This window comes from Heteronotia binoei, chromosome 13 (assembly GCF_032191835.1).
Source record: "Heteronotia binoei isolate CCM8104 ecotype False Entrance Well chromosome 13, APGP_CSIRO_Hbin_v1, whole genome shotgun sequence".
Taxonomy (NCBI): Eukaryota; Metazoa; Chordata; class Lepidosauria; order Squamata; family Gekkonidae; genus Heteronotia; species Heteronotia binoei.
This window is the reverse complement of record NC_083235.1, coordinates 78,235,031-78,249,830: the sequence shown is the minus strand read 5'-3', so window position 1 is coordinate 78,249,830 and position 14,800 is coordinate 78,235,031. Positions and strand designations below refer to the sequence as shown.

At 44.5% G+C, this 14,800-nt stretch overlaps 1 protein-coding gene across 4 annotated transcripts in view; it reads right to left on the bottom strand.

Annotated features, from left to right (window-relative positions):
- Positions 1–14,800, bottom strand: part of LOC132581593 (protoheme IX farnesyltransferase, mitochondrial) — a 232,807-nt gene that overhangs the window by 175,734 nt on the left and 42,273 nt on the right. The window lies entirely within an intron of this gene.

Sequence of the window (14,800 nt, the reverse complement as noted above, 5' to 3'; positions counted from 1 at the left end):
TGAAATAACCAAATTTGTATGCATTATTTAATTTGCATAACTATTATAGAGTAAAAAAGAGAGTCAGTTTGATGTAGTGGTTAAGTGTGTGGACTCTTATCTGGGAGAACCGGGTTTGATTCCCCAGTCTTCCACTTGCACTTACTGGAATGGCCTTGGGTTAGCCATAGCTCCGGAAGGGGTTGTCCTTGAAAGGGCAGCTGCTGTGAGAGCCCTCTCAGCCCCACCCACCTCACAGGCTGTCTGTTGTGGCAGGAGAAGATATAGAAGATTGTAAGCCGCTCTGAGTCTCTGATTCAGAGAGAAGGGCGGGGTATAAATCTGCAACTCTTCTTCTACTTACTATATTTTGAATGATTCCGAATTTTAAATTATAGCTATCAAATAAACATAAGAGGCAATCTTATGGGGAAAGCAATCAGACAGAGAAAAGGTTGGAACTCTCCAAGTACTGCATTTGGAAATTGTCACCGGAAATAACCATCTTTTTACCATGTACAAAAGGCTGCAATTCTAAGAGCACTTTCCTGGAAGTAAGCCTGGCTGAATAAAATGGTACCACTTCTGACTAGACCTACTTCAGACGGCTTCATGGCTCACTCATATATTCTGAGAACTAAAAACAGCCTGAAATATGATATTTTCACACAGCATGTAATTCCCCATTGACGCTTCTACTCTGTCATTGCAATGCAAATATATTAGGAGACGCACACATCCAGAGCTAACCCAAGTGAGTGGGGAGAGATTCAAATCAGGAAAAGACCTCTGTGTATGCATAAAAAGAATCCCTGGATCAAAGCACATGGGTACAGTGTAAATTAAGACCTAAAATTATTCTTTCTTTCTTTATTGTGGCACCAGCAGATTGATAACTACATTGTACATCGTACAAAACCAACATAAACAAGTTTGTTAAAATATGGGATATAAAACCATGGGCTAAAGACTTAAAAAAATTAAACAGACTTTTCTTTTCAGAAACAGCAACAAGCTGTACAGACTTTAGCTACATGTTTGGTTATAACCTAATTTTCATCTGATAGCAAGTAATTTACATAATAAGTCCATCGAGCCAGGCATTTCCTTTACCAAGGGTAAAATATATTTGTCTCAAACCAACTTATACCATGGGCACCTGAGAAGGACAGGTTTCTTACCTGTAACTGATGATCTTCGAGTGGTCATCTGTGCAGTCACACATATGGGTAATCCAGGATCGACTGGCTGGTCGTCTCCCATTCCAAGGAACAGCTCCAGTCCGATGTCTCCACGACACTGTCCCTCTTGGCCACTCTGGGCCTTCAAGTCAACACCTCCAAATCGAACCTAACACCTACTCAATCCATTCAATTTATAGGGGCTCATCTTTCGACTCTGTCATGCAAGGCATATCTACCAGCAGACAGAGCACAACACATCATGTCTCTGGCCAGAGACATTGTCCTACATCGTTCCCAGACAGCTTTCACCTTTCAGAGGATGCTAGGCCTCATGGCCGCCACCACCTCTGTGCTCCTGTTTGCCAAACTACATATGCGCCCTCTTCAGCTTTGGTTCGTGAGGACCTTTCATCCTCAGCGTCAACATCAGCTCACTGTGCTCACTGTCCCGGCTCACATCATTCCGTCTCTCAAATGGTGGACTGTGCGCCATCACCTTCTCAAGGGAATGTCCTTTACTCGGACTCCTCCCTCGGTGATTGTCACCACGGACGCTTCAAAGTGGGGATGGGGAGCCCACTTAGGACAGCTCACCGTACAAGGCCAATGGACAGAATACGAACGCTCCCTTCACATAAATTGTCTGGAGTTGATGGCAGTCCACAGGGCTCTCAGGTCCTTTCTTCCATCACTTCACAACAAGCATGTCCAAGTCGCATCGGACAACGTTGCAACTGTCTTCTACATAAACCGACAGGGGGGCACTGCTTCCATCAGACTGTGCAAGAGAGCTTTGAGCCTATGGCACTGGAGCATTGCCCAGGGCATTTTCCTATCTGCAGTGCATCTACCCGGAGTCCAAAATGCTCAGGCGGACACTCTAAGTCGACATCCCATCAACGATCACGAGTGGTCCATCAACCGCAGTTATCTCCTTCCCGTGTTTCAGAGGTTCGGTATGCCGGACATAGATGCCTTTGCAACGCAAGAGAACACTCACTGCCCACACTTCTTCACCCGCGGCCAACCGTTTCCCCTTCCTGCAATCCTGGAGCGGCCCAATGCTGTACATGTTTCCACCAATTCCTCTCATTACGAGAGTATTGCAGAAAATCATGACGGACAGTGCCAATTGCATCTTAGTGACTCCTTGTGGCCACGTCAACCGTGGTTTACCACTCTCCTCCTGCTGTCTCACGGTCTCTTTCACCGCTTCCCGCAAACTCAGGACCTCCTCTCTCAGCAGAGGGGCAGGGTTCTTCATCACAACCCTACTCTCCTCCGCCTTACAGCATGGAGAATCAATTCCTAACTCTCACACCAGAAGTCCGTCATATCATCCTCAATGCTAGGAAACCGGCTACCAGGAAAGCCTATAACCTTAAATGGAAACGTTTCTCTAAGTATGCGGAATTACATTCCTTTCGACCTGAGTCAGCCAATATCAATCAGATTTTAACTTACACCCTGACTCTCTCCAAGGCTGGTCTCTCTCACTCCTCTCTGAAAGTGCACCTGGCAGCTATCTCTGCATTCCATCCATACATTGATGGCTCCACTGTTTTCTCGCACTCCGTCACTAAGGCCTTCCTGAAGGGAATCCTTCACCTTCACCCTCCAATTCGCAAAATACAACCTGCTTGGAGCCTATCTTTGGTCCTCAGTCAGTTGATGAAACCACCATTTGAACCTATGGCTTCCATCTCCTTACAACTTTTGACGTGGAAGACTGCCCTTCTAGTAGCCATCACTACTGGCAAACGAGCAAGCGACATCTGGGCTTTCAGGTCGGACCCTCCGTATACTATTTTCCACCATAACAAGGTGGTGCTGCGCCCTGATCCCGCCTTCTTGCCTAAGGTCGTATCGCCTTTCCATCTTGGGAAACCTTCCGTCTTACCTGCGTTTTTTCAAAACCCTACAGACACAGCCCAGCGCACCCTGCATCACCTAGATGTACGTAGAGCTCTGGCCTTCTACATCGAAAGGACTAAGCAGTTCCGACAGGACAATAGACTCTTTGTCTCTTATGCTACCCATAATCAGGGTGCCAGAATCTCGACTCAAAGATTCTCCAAGTGGATTTCCTCCACTATATCTTTATGCTATGAACTGGCTAAGCAGCCCGTACCTGAGCACTTGCGAGCTCACTCCACCAGAGCGGTCGCAACCTCAACAGCCTTCTGTAAGGGCGTTCCGATAGAGGACATTTGCGCTGCTGCGGTCTGGTCATCCCCATCTACCTTCGCCTCGCACTACGCTCTCGACGTTCGTGCCCGGCGTGACACATCCTTTGGGCAGGCTGTGCTGAGATCAATCTTCGACTGAAGTCATCTGCGGCCTTTGTGAGTACAAATTTATTCTGCTTATTCTACTCTAACTTGCAGACCTTCTTTACAGATCCAGCACCCGCCTCCTGCAAGGTAGCTTGCCAGTCACCCATATGTGGGACTGCACAGAGACCACGATGAAGCTGGACAGGTTTCTTACCTGTAACTGATGATCTTCGAGTGGTCATCTGTGCAGTCACACATACCCACCCAGCCTTCCCCGCTGCTGGACTTTCACATCATTGCATTTTATACACCTACCCGGTGGCGGGAAGAAACTGAGTGGGCTGGCCACCTCCCCCTCGTCTGGGCATGCGCAGTCGCTGCCCCCTCCCCGGGACGAGGGGAAAGGCGCGCCAAAAATAACGCTTAAGGATTGCTTTGAATTCTCCGAGATGGGCTCGATCCTGCGGATTACCCATATGTGGGACTGCACAGAAACCACGATGAAGATTCGTATGTTCAATAGTTTCAACTTCTACTAAATCATATTTGAAAAGTTTTTGATCAAAAGGTATCTTCCTGTATCTCCCCTCAAGGACAGCTGAGGGAAGGGCTGAGGGTAAAGGTTTTTCTCAACTGATCGTCTAGATCAGGGGTGTCAAACTCATTTGTTATGAGGGCCAGATCTGACATAGATGAGACCTTGTTGGGCCCAGCCATGTGTATGCCTATTTAAGATAAGGTAGCAGAGATATAAATTTTATATAAAGAGCACAGACAAACCCAAATAAATATATATATTTAAAAACTCAGAACATGTTTAAAACATTAACACTCATTGGTCTTAAAGCTGTTTTCTTTGTATTTCTCCCATGAGATCCACGGAACTGGGCAAAGGAAACTATGGCTCTTTCCTTCCTTCCCCAGGAGACTGGGAGGGAGCCTCAGCCAATAGAAGGAAGAGGGGCTTGGCTCAGTAGCTCTGGCAAAGAAAGATCTGCCTCCCCTCTTTCCTTCTCAAGGGAGGAGCCTCAGCCAATGGAGAAAATAGAGGTTTTGCTATGTAGCTCCTGTGCAATTGAGCAAGCCTTGCAAAACAAGCTGTGATGCAGCAGGAAGCAAGAGAGAGGGAGAAGGAAGCAGATGACAGCCAGTTGCTCGGGGCCTGATAGGAGACCTCCAGGGGCCTGCTTTGGCCCCCAAACTGCATATTTGACATCCCTGGTCTAGATTGAAAAGATAGGTGAGATGAACAAGTCAGTACCTGATTTGCCCTAAAATTCCTAGAGCCCTTACTGCATGCATTCGCTTACAAACAAAGGTACAAACAACAAAACAAGCATGTGTAATCCTAAACAATCTTGAATCAATGGGTTTAGAAGGGTGCAACTCTTCTTAGGATTGCTTCTGATAAAGTGCACAGTTGAATAGGAAATTCGCTTACATCATTTATGACCCTTTTTTAACAATTATTAACTCAGTATGGTTGGATTCCTTTTTTCAAATATTTTTGAGGAAGAAATCACTTCCAAGAAATTGTTTTCATTGCCATATTATGTAATAAGGAGTGGACTTACTTTGTAAAACTGCTAAAGTATCTTGTAAAATATCACTTTAGGGAAAATGTATACCATTTTTTAAAAATAAAGCACTTGAAATCAAGTCAATTCTGTTAGCACTCTGAAATAGTCTGAAGCTGAAATAGATTATGACTGGTCTGTCAGTAACATCAACATAAATCTGGACAGTCATAAGAAACAAAACTTAGAGAAGTTAAACAGAAGACAAATATTTTGCCTGTGGTACTTCAAGAATGTATAGCTTATGGTACACTTATAAACATATATCCATTTTATATGGCTGGTAAAATAGAGACATTCTAAACAAATGTAAAATAGAACAAGTTAACTAAAAATAATATTTGTAAAGTGTGTGGACATATAGAAAACTGATAGTTTAAAAGCTGTTTTATCGAAAATAAGTTTCACTCTGAAACTCTTTTTTCTATGGCATCAGGATAGGTGTTTTTTAAAAAAATTACCTCAACAATGTTGGCATTCGTTATTTTATATCCACTCACAATGGTGTTAGTGTTTCATCTATAGATAGCTGTGTTGTTGTTTTTGTATCATAAATCTGCATATATAATTGTTTAGCAGTGACAATATACTGGCAGTGCAGAAGTGCACATGCTGTTTTGTATTAACGAAGCCACAAGTATTGCTTTAAGGCCCAATAAAGCATGGAAATGGCAAACCACTCCAGTATCCTTGCCAAAAAAAACCCCATGAACATTAACAAAAGGCTAAAAGATATGGCACTGGAAGATGAGCCCCTCAGGTGAGAAAGTGCCCAATATGCTACCGGGGAAGAAGAGCGGAGGGCAAGTCCAAGTAACCACAGAAAGAGTGAAGCAGCTGTGCCAAAGCCGAAAGGACGCTCAGTTGTGGATGTGTCTGATGGTGAACAGTCCGATGCTGCAAAGAATAATACTGCATTGGAACGTGGAATGTAAGATCTATGAATCAAGGTAAGCTGGATGTAGTCAAACAAGAGATGGCAAGACTGAACACTGAGATCTTGGGAATCAGTGAATGAACGGGAATGGGTGAATTTAACTCACAGGATCACTACATCTATTATAGCGGGCAAGAGATCCGTAGAAGAAATAGTGTGGCCTTTATAGTTAACAAGAGAGTGAGGAAGGCAGTAATGGGATATAATCTCAAAAATGACAGAATGATCTCGGTCCGTATCCAAGGCAAACCGTTCAATATCACAGTAATCAAAGTCTATGCCCCAGCCACTGATGCAGAAGAGGCTGAAGTGGACCAGTTCTACGAAGATCTACAACACCTGGAATTAACACCAAAAAAAGATGTCCTCCTCATCATAGGGAACTGGAATGCCAAAGTAGGAAGTCATAAGGTAACCGGAACATCTGACAAGTTTGGCCTTGGAGAACAAAATGAAGTCGGGCAAAGGCTAATAGAGTTTTGCCAAGAGAACAAACTGGTCATAGCGAACACCCTCTTCCAACAACCTAAAAGGTGACTCTACACGTGGACATCACCTGATGGGCAACACAGAAATCAGATTGATTATATACTCTGCAATCAAAGATGGAGAAGCTCCTTACAGTCAGCAAAAACAAGACCTGGAGCTGACTGCGGCTCAGATCATGAGCTACTCTTTGCAAAATTCAGGCTTAAGCTGAAGAAAATTGGGGAAGCCATTAGGCCATTCAGGTTTGACCTTGGTCATACCCCTTATGAATATACAGTGGAGGTGAAGAATAGGTTTAAGGAACTAGAGCTGATAGACAGAGTGCCTGAAGAACTATGGACAGAGGTTCGTGACATTGTACAAAAGGCAGCAATCAGCACAAACCCAAAGAAAAAGAAATGCAAGAAAGCAAAGTGGCTGTCTGATGAGGCTTTACAAATAACTGAGGAAAGAAGGAAAGCGAAAGGCAAAGGTGAAAAGGAAAAATTCACCCAACTGAATGCAGATTTTCAGAGAACAGCAAGGAGAGATAAGGACGCCTTCCTGAAGCAACAATGCAAAGCAATAGAGGAAAATAATAGAACGGGAAGGACAAGAGATCTCTTCAAGAAAATGGGAGAAATCAAGGGAACGTTTCTTGCAAAGATGGCCATGATAAATGGTAGGGTCCTAATAGAAGCAGAAGAAATCAGGAAGAGGTGGCAAGAATACACAGAAGAATTATACAAGAAGGATCTCAATGTCCTTGACAACCATGACAGTGAAATCGCTGACCTTCAGCCAGACATCCTGGAGTGTGAAGTCAAACGGGTCTACAAACATGAAAGCATTACTAACAACAAAGTGAGCGGAGATGACGGTATCCCAGTTGAGCTAGAAGATGATGCTGTTAAAGTGATGCACACGTTATGTCAACAAATTTGGAAAACACAACAGTGGCCACAGGATTGGAAAAGGTCAGTTTATATTCCAATCCCAAAGAAGGGCAATGCCAAAGAATGTTCAATCTATCGCACCACTGCACTCATTTCACATGCCAGCAAGGTCATGTTAAAGATCCTACAAGCTAGGCTTCAGCAGAATGTCAATCGGGAACTACCAGAAGTTCAAGCTGGGTTTTGGAGAGGTAGAGGAACTGGAGATCAAATTGCCAACATTCGATGGATTATGAAGAAAGCATGGGAGTATCAGAAAAACGGCTATTTCTGTTTCATTGACTACGCTAAAGCCTTTGATTGTGTGGATCACAACAAACTGTGGCAAGTCCAAAGAGACGGGAGTACCAGACCATCTCACATGTCTCCTGAGAAACCTGCATAAGGGTCAAGAAGGTTTTAAGGTTTTAACAGTTTAAAATGTTTTAATTGTTTATATATTCAAATACTTGTTTAACTTTATGTTTGACTAATTGTTGGGAGCCGCCCTGAGCCACTTGTGGGAAGGGCGGGATACAAATCATAAATAAATAAATAAAAGAAGCAACTGTCAGAACGAGATAGGGAACAACTGACTGGTTTAGAATAGGAAAAGGAGTTCGACAAGGATGTATATTGCCACCCTGCTTACTTAATTTATATGCAGAGTACATCATGCGGAATCCTGGCCTGGATGAATCAGAAGCTGGAATTAAGGTTGCCGGGAAAACATCAACAGCCTCAGATATGCAGATGATACCACTCAAATGGCAGAAAGTGAGGAGGATCTAAAGAACCTCTTGTTGAGGCTGAAAGGAGAACACAAAAGTAGGCTTGAAACTCAACATCAAAAAAACTAAGGTCATGGCATCTGGCCCCATCACACCTTGGCAAATAGAAGGGGAAGACATGGAAGTAGTGACAGACTTCACATTTCTGGAATCCAAGATCACTGCAGATGGTGACTGTAGCCATGAAATTAAAAGACATTTGCTCCTTAGGAGGACAGCTATGGCGAACCTGGGCAATATAATAAAAAGTAGAGACATCACCCTGCCAACAAAAGTCCACATAGTCAAAGCAATGGTATTCCCAGTAGTAATGTATAGCTGTGAGAGCTGGACCATAAGGAAGGCTGAGCACAGAAGAATGGGTGTTTTTAAGCTGTGATGCTGGAGAAGAATCTTGAGAGTCCCTTGGACTGCAAGAACATCCTATCAGTCAGTCCTAAGGGAAATCAACCCTGACTGTTCCCTGGGAGGTCAGATGCTGAAGCTGAAGCTCAAATACTTTGGCCACCAAATAAGAAGGGAGCACTCCCTGGAGAAGATCCTAATGCTGGGAAAGACAGAAGGCAAAAGAAGAAGGGGACGGCAAAAGATGAGATGGCTGGACTCTGTGCAGTCTCTCAGAGTGATTGCATATATCTGTTAAGCAGCATAGGAAACAAGATGCAACCCTGTTTTGCCACAAAGGTCACGGGGCAGAAGATTCTCCAAGCAGCAGCTTCTTCAGCAGGAATAACTGAAGCCACTGAAAAACAGTCTCTCTCAATTCTACCCAAGAAAGACAATTCAGAAGAATCTATATATCTAATAGCCAACATCACCCCTCTGCTCATTGGGGGAATGTGGAGGCTAAACAGATCATTCTGCAAACTTGCCCCCCCCCAAGGTTTGCAAAAATATCTTAAATCTTCCACACACACAAAAACTACACAGGGGGCATTTAAATCCCCCCCAAAGTAAAAGAGCATTCCCTGTGCATGCACACAGAATGCATTTACCGCTGCTGCTGTCAGGTGGAGGAGCTCTGGTGGGGTGGGTGGCTGGGAGCCATGCAGGCACTCCCACCATTTCCACTGCTGCTGGGGGGAGCTTTGGTGGGCCAGGCAGCTGGGAGCCGCGTAGGCCCCACCACCATTGCTGCAGCAGCCCATTCCACTCCTCCCCCTCACACACAATTTAAAGCACACTAGGAAGACCCAGAAGCAGCCACCACACCTCCCATCCGATTAAAAGGGCTCGCTGATCAACTGTTTGGTGGGCCCCTTAAATGATGGGGGGCAGCAATTGCTCCTGGGTGACCTTCCCACACAATTTAAACCATGCAATAAGGGGAGAGGCGGCCCCAGGTTTGGGGGGGATGAGAGCATGGGGGTTGTGGTGAGATTCCCTCTGTGAGTATCATGGTGGGCCCCACTTGAATCATAATAATATACTGATAACACTGAAAGCCACTGAGAGGTCCAGGAAAACACACACTGCCTGCTAATTCCCAGAAAAGGCCAGCCACAGCTGGGCAACCAAACCCTTAAGCAGAAAGCAAATGGAAATGGGTCCAAATAAATGTGTCAGATCCAGAAACACCTAATATTTCTGAATAGGGGGAAAGATTTCCCTCCGTCTTTGATTTCCTTATGCTCCATATTTACCACTGGATATGCTTACAACGTGAAATTTCTCCTAACAGTGGCACACACTCATTTATTCAGAGATACTTTGTCAAGTTTCAGCCACAGGTCAAATAATTTACGCCTCAGAAATATGATCTTTGCATTTAAAATTTATTGCTCTTGTGGAGGTGAGGTCTTTGAGTGCTCATCATTTTTACTGCTCATGAAATATGCAATGACTGGCTGAGTCATGCTGCCTCAGTATTGAGGATTTGTTCATGTTCATCAAACAGAGTTGAATTTATGAATCAACTGACTCGCCATAACTTATTATTTGCACAGTAACCACTAACGAAGGTTGCCAAGCAATTCCAATATCAAAGCAGCATATAATAGAACATTCTGAACACAAAGATAGACTTCCAGTGTTGCACTTCCCATGTATTTATTAAGTACTGTAAACGACATCATTGGTTGTCTCCTACACTAACATTCTTCTACTCCTGAGTTTAAAAACACCAGGTTTTAATAGCAAACCCATGACAATCTTTTGAACATCAGAGGGAGATGAAAGGAAGTCCTGCCTGCTGCAGACCCTCTGCTCAGTCAAAACAAAGGAAACTTCTGAGACAGAGAGAGAAATCAGGTGTTAATCTCAAATGAGATACACACAGGGCTTTTTTTGGTAGAAAAAGTCCAGCGGTAACTCATTTGCATATCAGGCCAAACCCTTGATGTCACCATCGTTTCACATCGGGCTTTTTTGTAGAAAAAGACCAGCAGGAATTCACTTACATATTAGGCCACACCCCCGACACCAAGCTAGCCGGAACTGCGCTCCTGCTCAAAAAAACCCTGGCTACTCAGAAATTGAGCAGATTGGTCTCCCTTTTTTCTCTGCTCATTTCAAAAAGTTCCAGGCAATGGCAGTGACTTCACCATGCTACAGAAACAAAGAACACACACGCAAAGGGGTCATATAAGTCACTGAGTAACAATAGGTGCCTGCTTGACTAAGAGCCCCGTGGCGCAGAGTGGTAAAGCTGCAGTACTGCAGTCCTAAGCTCTGCTCACGACCTGAGTTCGATCCTCAGCGGTAGCTGGATTTTCAGGTAGCCAGCTCAAGGTTGACTCAGCCTTCCATCCTTCCGAGGGGGGGAGTGTAGATGACTGGGGAAGGCAATGGCAAACCACCCCGTAAAAAGTCTGCCATGAAAACGTTGTGAAAACAACATCACCCCAGAGTCGGAAACGGCTGGTGCTTGCACAGGGGACCTTTCCTTTCCTGACTGAACTATTATTCCACTGTTGATGATCACTCAAACCTTGCCTGAAACTCACACTTCTTTGGAATGGGAGGAGGACCTTTTCCCTTTTTTAAGAAGAGGAACTGCACTTTTTTTCAGAAGGGGTAGTGTGATGTTCAGCTTCCACCTAATTAATGCAATGTGGTTAACTTCATGGACTAAGTTTTGATTGCTTGATTGGCACCCATCCCACAGAAAACCAAAATCACATTTTGAACCTGCATAACCTTCATTTAATTCTCTTTGGTTTTACAGGAAACCAAGAAGAAAACTCAAATTGAACCTGATCAGCTGAAAAGTCTCCCCCTAAGCTATGCTTGGGCCTGTGGAGTTTTGCCTTGACTCACTGTACCAAACTACAAGAACCCTTGTAGCATTGTCTGCCTGGCCTTAGCTCTGCTGTTCATTTTGCCTTCTGCTTTGATGCTCTCCCTCCTGCCCCAAGGGTATTGGTGCTGGATTCCAGCATTATATCAACCATCCCCTCTCCCAATTTCATCTCCACTCACTAACACTGCCCCATCAGCTTCTACAATCTTTTCCCTAGTCCCTGCAGCAAGCGGCTCACAAAGATCTGTACCTGCCCTATTCCGCTGCTATTCTCTCTTTTGGGGAGGAGATGTCTCTTTCCACAGCTCACTATAAAGGTTACACTTTCCTAAATTTTGTTAGTTGTAGCCTTTATTCACATCTTCACCCCAATGCTTAATTTTGAAAATTCATTCTGAAGACTCTTAATTGCAAGTTTTCCATACCACTTCAATGGCACTGTCCTCACCAAAATCGTTGAATATCTCCTCACTGAAAAGTCAAAAGGTCTCTACTCTGTCACACTTCCCTAGCACTGAGTATCAGCACCTTTTCTCAGGGCTCTCCCAAGTCCTAAGATATGAATTGGTGGAAACTGGCACAACCTTCTATATGAGTAGCTGGCACCTCTTTCTTTCCCTTCTTTGCTTGCTTTCCCTCTGTCATTTGGGATCCCTGGGGGATCTGTTCTATCATGCAGCAAAGTCAGTCAAATCTGAGAATCCTTAAATCCAGAGAGGGGACTCAAGAACAGACAAGACAGATATTTCCATTAATCTGAACAATGCAGAAAAATCTGAAATCTTACATAAAAATAAAAAGTGTGGTTAAAAACTTCCAAAATGATAAAATGGGTGCCTGTAGCTTTTATTTATTTATTTTATTCCATTTGTATCCTGCCTCCTCTTTTAAGAAAGAGATACCTTTAGTCATTACTAGGTGCCTACAATAGGCTTGGGGCTTGTCAGTAAAAGACAGGAGGAGGTGACGGACTCACTGGGGCAACTTGATACCACATGGTTTAGCTGCTTGCTAATGTTCAACAGCAGTCACCTCACAAAAGTCAGCATGCTGCACTGATTCGTGTTTTAGACTAGGACCTCAAAACTCTATTCTGTCCTGGAAACTGACTGAGCAACCTTGAGCCAGTTAAACACATCTTACTAAGTCCAATGATATTGGTGAAGCATTGCTCTGTGTTACTGCTGGAGGCTATGTTCCATTAGACGTTTTCTGAGAAACTAAGAGAAAGTACAGAGTTCTTGAAGAAGACACGAAACTGCTGATATTCAAATATTAAGTCAAGCTCAGGGATCTTTTTCTCCACTGTGGAAGCTTATCTTTTGTTCAAGAGAAGTCACATTGGTTCCTGTGGAAGAACACTCATATAAATTACTCATATATATTGTATAGGACTTTTTCTAGGCTTGGGACTGTGTCTGTAGAACCTTACATTGTACTGGAATTGCATTTCATCATTCATGGACTGTGACTGTATTGTGATATAAACTTATAGTTGATATAACACACCTACATGTTACTTATACTTGGGATTTGCATGGTCTGTTTTGATGTTTGTATCATCTAGAGCAGGGGTCCTCAACCTGCGGCCCACTGAGGACGTTTATGCGGCCCGCCGGGTTATGGCAAAATCAGACCGGAAGTGACGTTCGACCTAAACTTGCGTTAGCAACGCACACTTCCGGCACTGGGCTGAGGCGGCGGAGACAGAGTGTGAGGTGATACCGAGGTGAGGTGAGTTCCCAGGCCGGGGTGTGTGGTGTGGGGAAGGGAGAGAGATGCAGAAGACGGAGAACTGACGGCCCACGGCCTTGTACAGTAACGGCAGTCCGGCCCTCCAACAGTCTGAGGGACAGTGAACTGGCCCCCTATTTAAAAAGGTTGAGGACCCCTGATCTAGAGACTGTGGTCCCTTGTATTTATTAGCTTTAAGTCAGTGGGCTGGCAGCATCCTATATATATAAAAGTCCAAGTGTATTGGCACTTTCTGGCTCTTTCATTAGCTGTGCTGCTCAATGCATCTGGCACTGGACCATCAACCGCCACTTAAGTGTACTCACATTCCATTAGCTGGGTCCACTCCTTTCCCTCTCCCACTGTTGGCCTGGCCACATCTTCCCAGTCTGAAAAATGGATGTCTCTCCTGAGGAAGACACTTCTATTGCTGCTCCTTCATGTCTGGCTGCCTACTGAACTGCCTGTCTCTGCTCAGAAAGAGCTTCTACTGTCGCTGCTTCTCTTGCTTGGCTCCTCCACAGCTGGCTACCTACTGAGGTGAGCCATCAGCCCTCAAACAATTCTCTTCTCCTGGGAGATAGACAGCATGGGGCCTGGCAGCCAAAACTTTGACTTTGCCCCTCCCTCCCTCCCTGGTAATAGCCATCAACGGCTAGCCACCTACCAACACCAGCATTAGACACTACCAAACCTTGGCAATGCCCTATGGCTAACACTTTTTCCTCCCTCCGGGTCACATGAAGAGGCTGCTCTTGCCACATGGGTGGCCAGTCTGGGGAAGCTGCCTTCGCATGCTATTGGCCCGTCCCTCCAAGTCCTCCATATTCCCTCAAGGGCTGTTGCTAGGCAACCACAGTATTCCAACCTTGATTCTGTCAGTAAAAGGTGGGTGGGAGAGGAGACCCTTTCCAGGCCGATTTTCACATTTGAGGGGCCAGCAGCCCCCCCCCCCCCCCCATGACAGTCAGTGTGATTAACAGTTAGTGCTTCAGAGCAGGGTCTGCCAGACCCAGGTTCTTGCTGTGGAAGAATTTTAAATACCTGGGGATCACTTTTAATCACAAATTAAGCTGAGTTTCACATTGTAACAACTCTGTCAACTTGGCTAAATGTTCGGCTGCTCAAATTAAAGTTTTTCTTTGCGAGGGGCAACCAATTAGTTCCAGCAGCAATTAAGGTGTTCAAAACTAAAATGCTAGCCCAAATTCTCTATGGTATCCCTATATGGATCTCAGCATTTACCAGGAAAGTGGAGGGCATTCAAGCCTCATTCTTTAGACAAATTCTTGGTATGCCAAAACGTGTGTCCTACTTTGCTCTCTGCCCTGAAGTGGGTCAGTCTTTGGTGGAGACAAAAACCTGGATTGCAGTGTTTAAATTCTGGCTCAAAATTCACTTTAGAACAGATACTAACAGCTTTCTTGATTGTATGAAAAGAGACCCATATATTTCATCCTGGACAGCAGTGCTTACGTCCAAACTTAACCAGTTGGGGATAGAGGTTGAGGATTTTTTTACTTCTGATGAGTCATATATCTTCAGATATATTAAATTGAGACTGTGGGAGTTGGAGGAAACGAAACTATGACCAACAGACCTTTATATTTGCTCCCCAGCTTCCTTAGGTCTTTATGCTTTCTGTGGCAAAATGCCCCATTATCTATCAGATTTAACC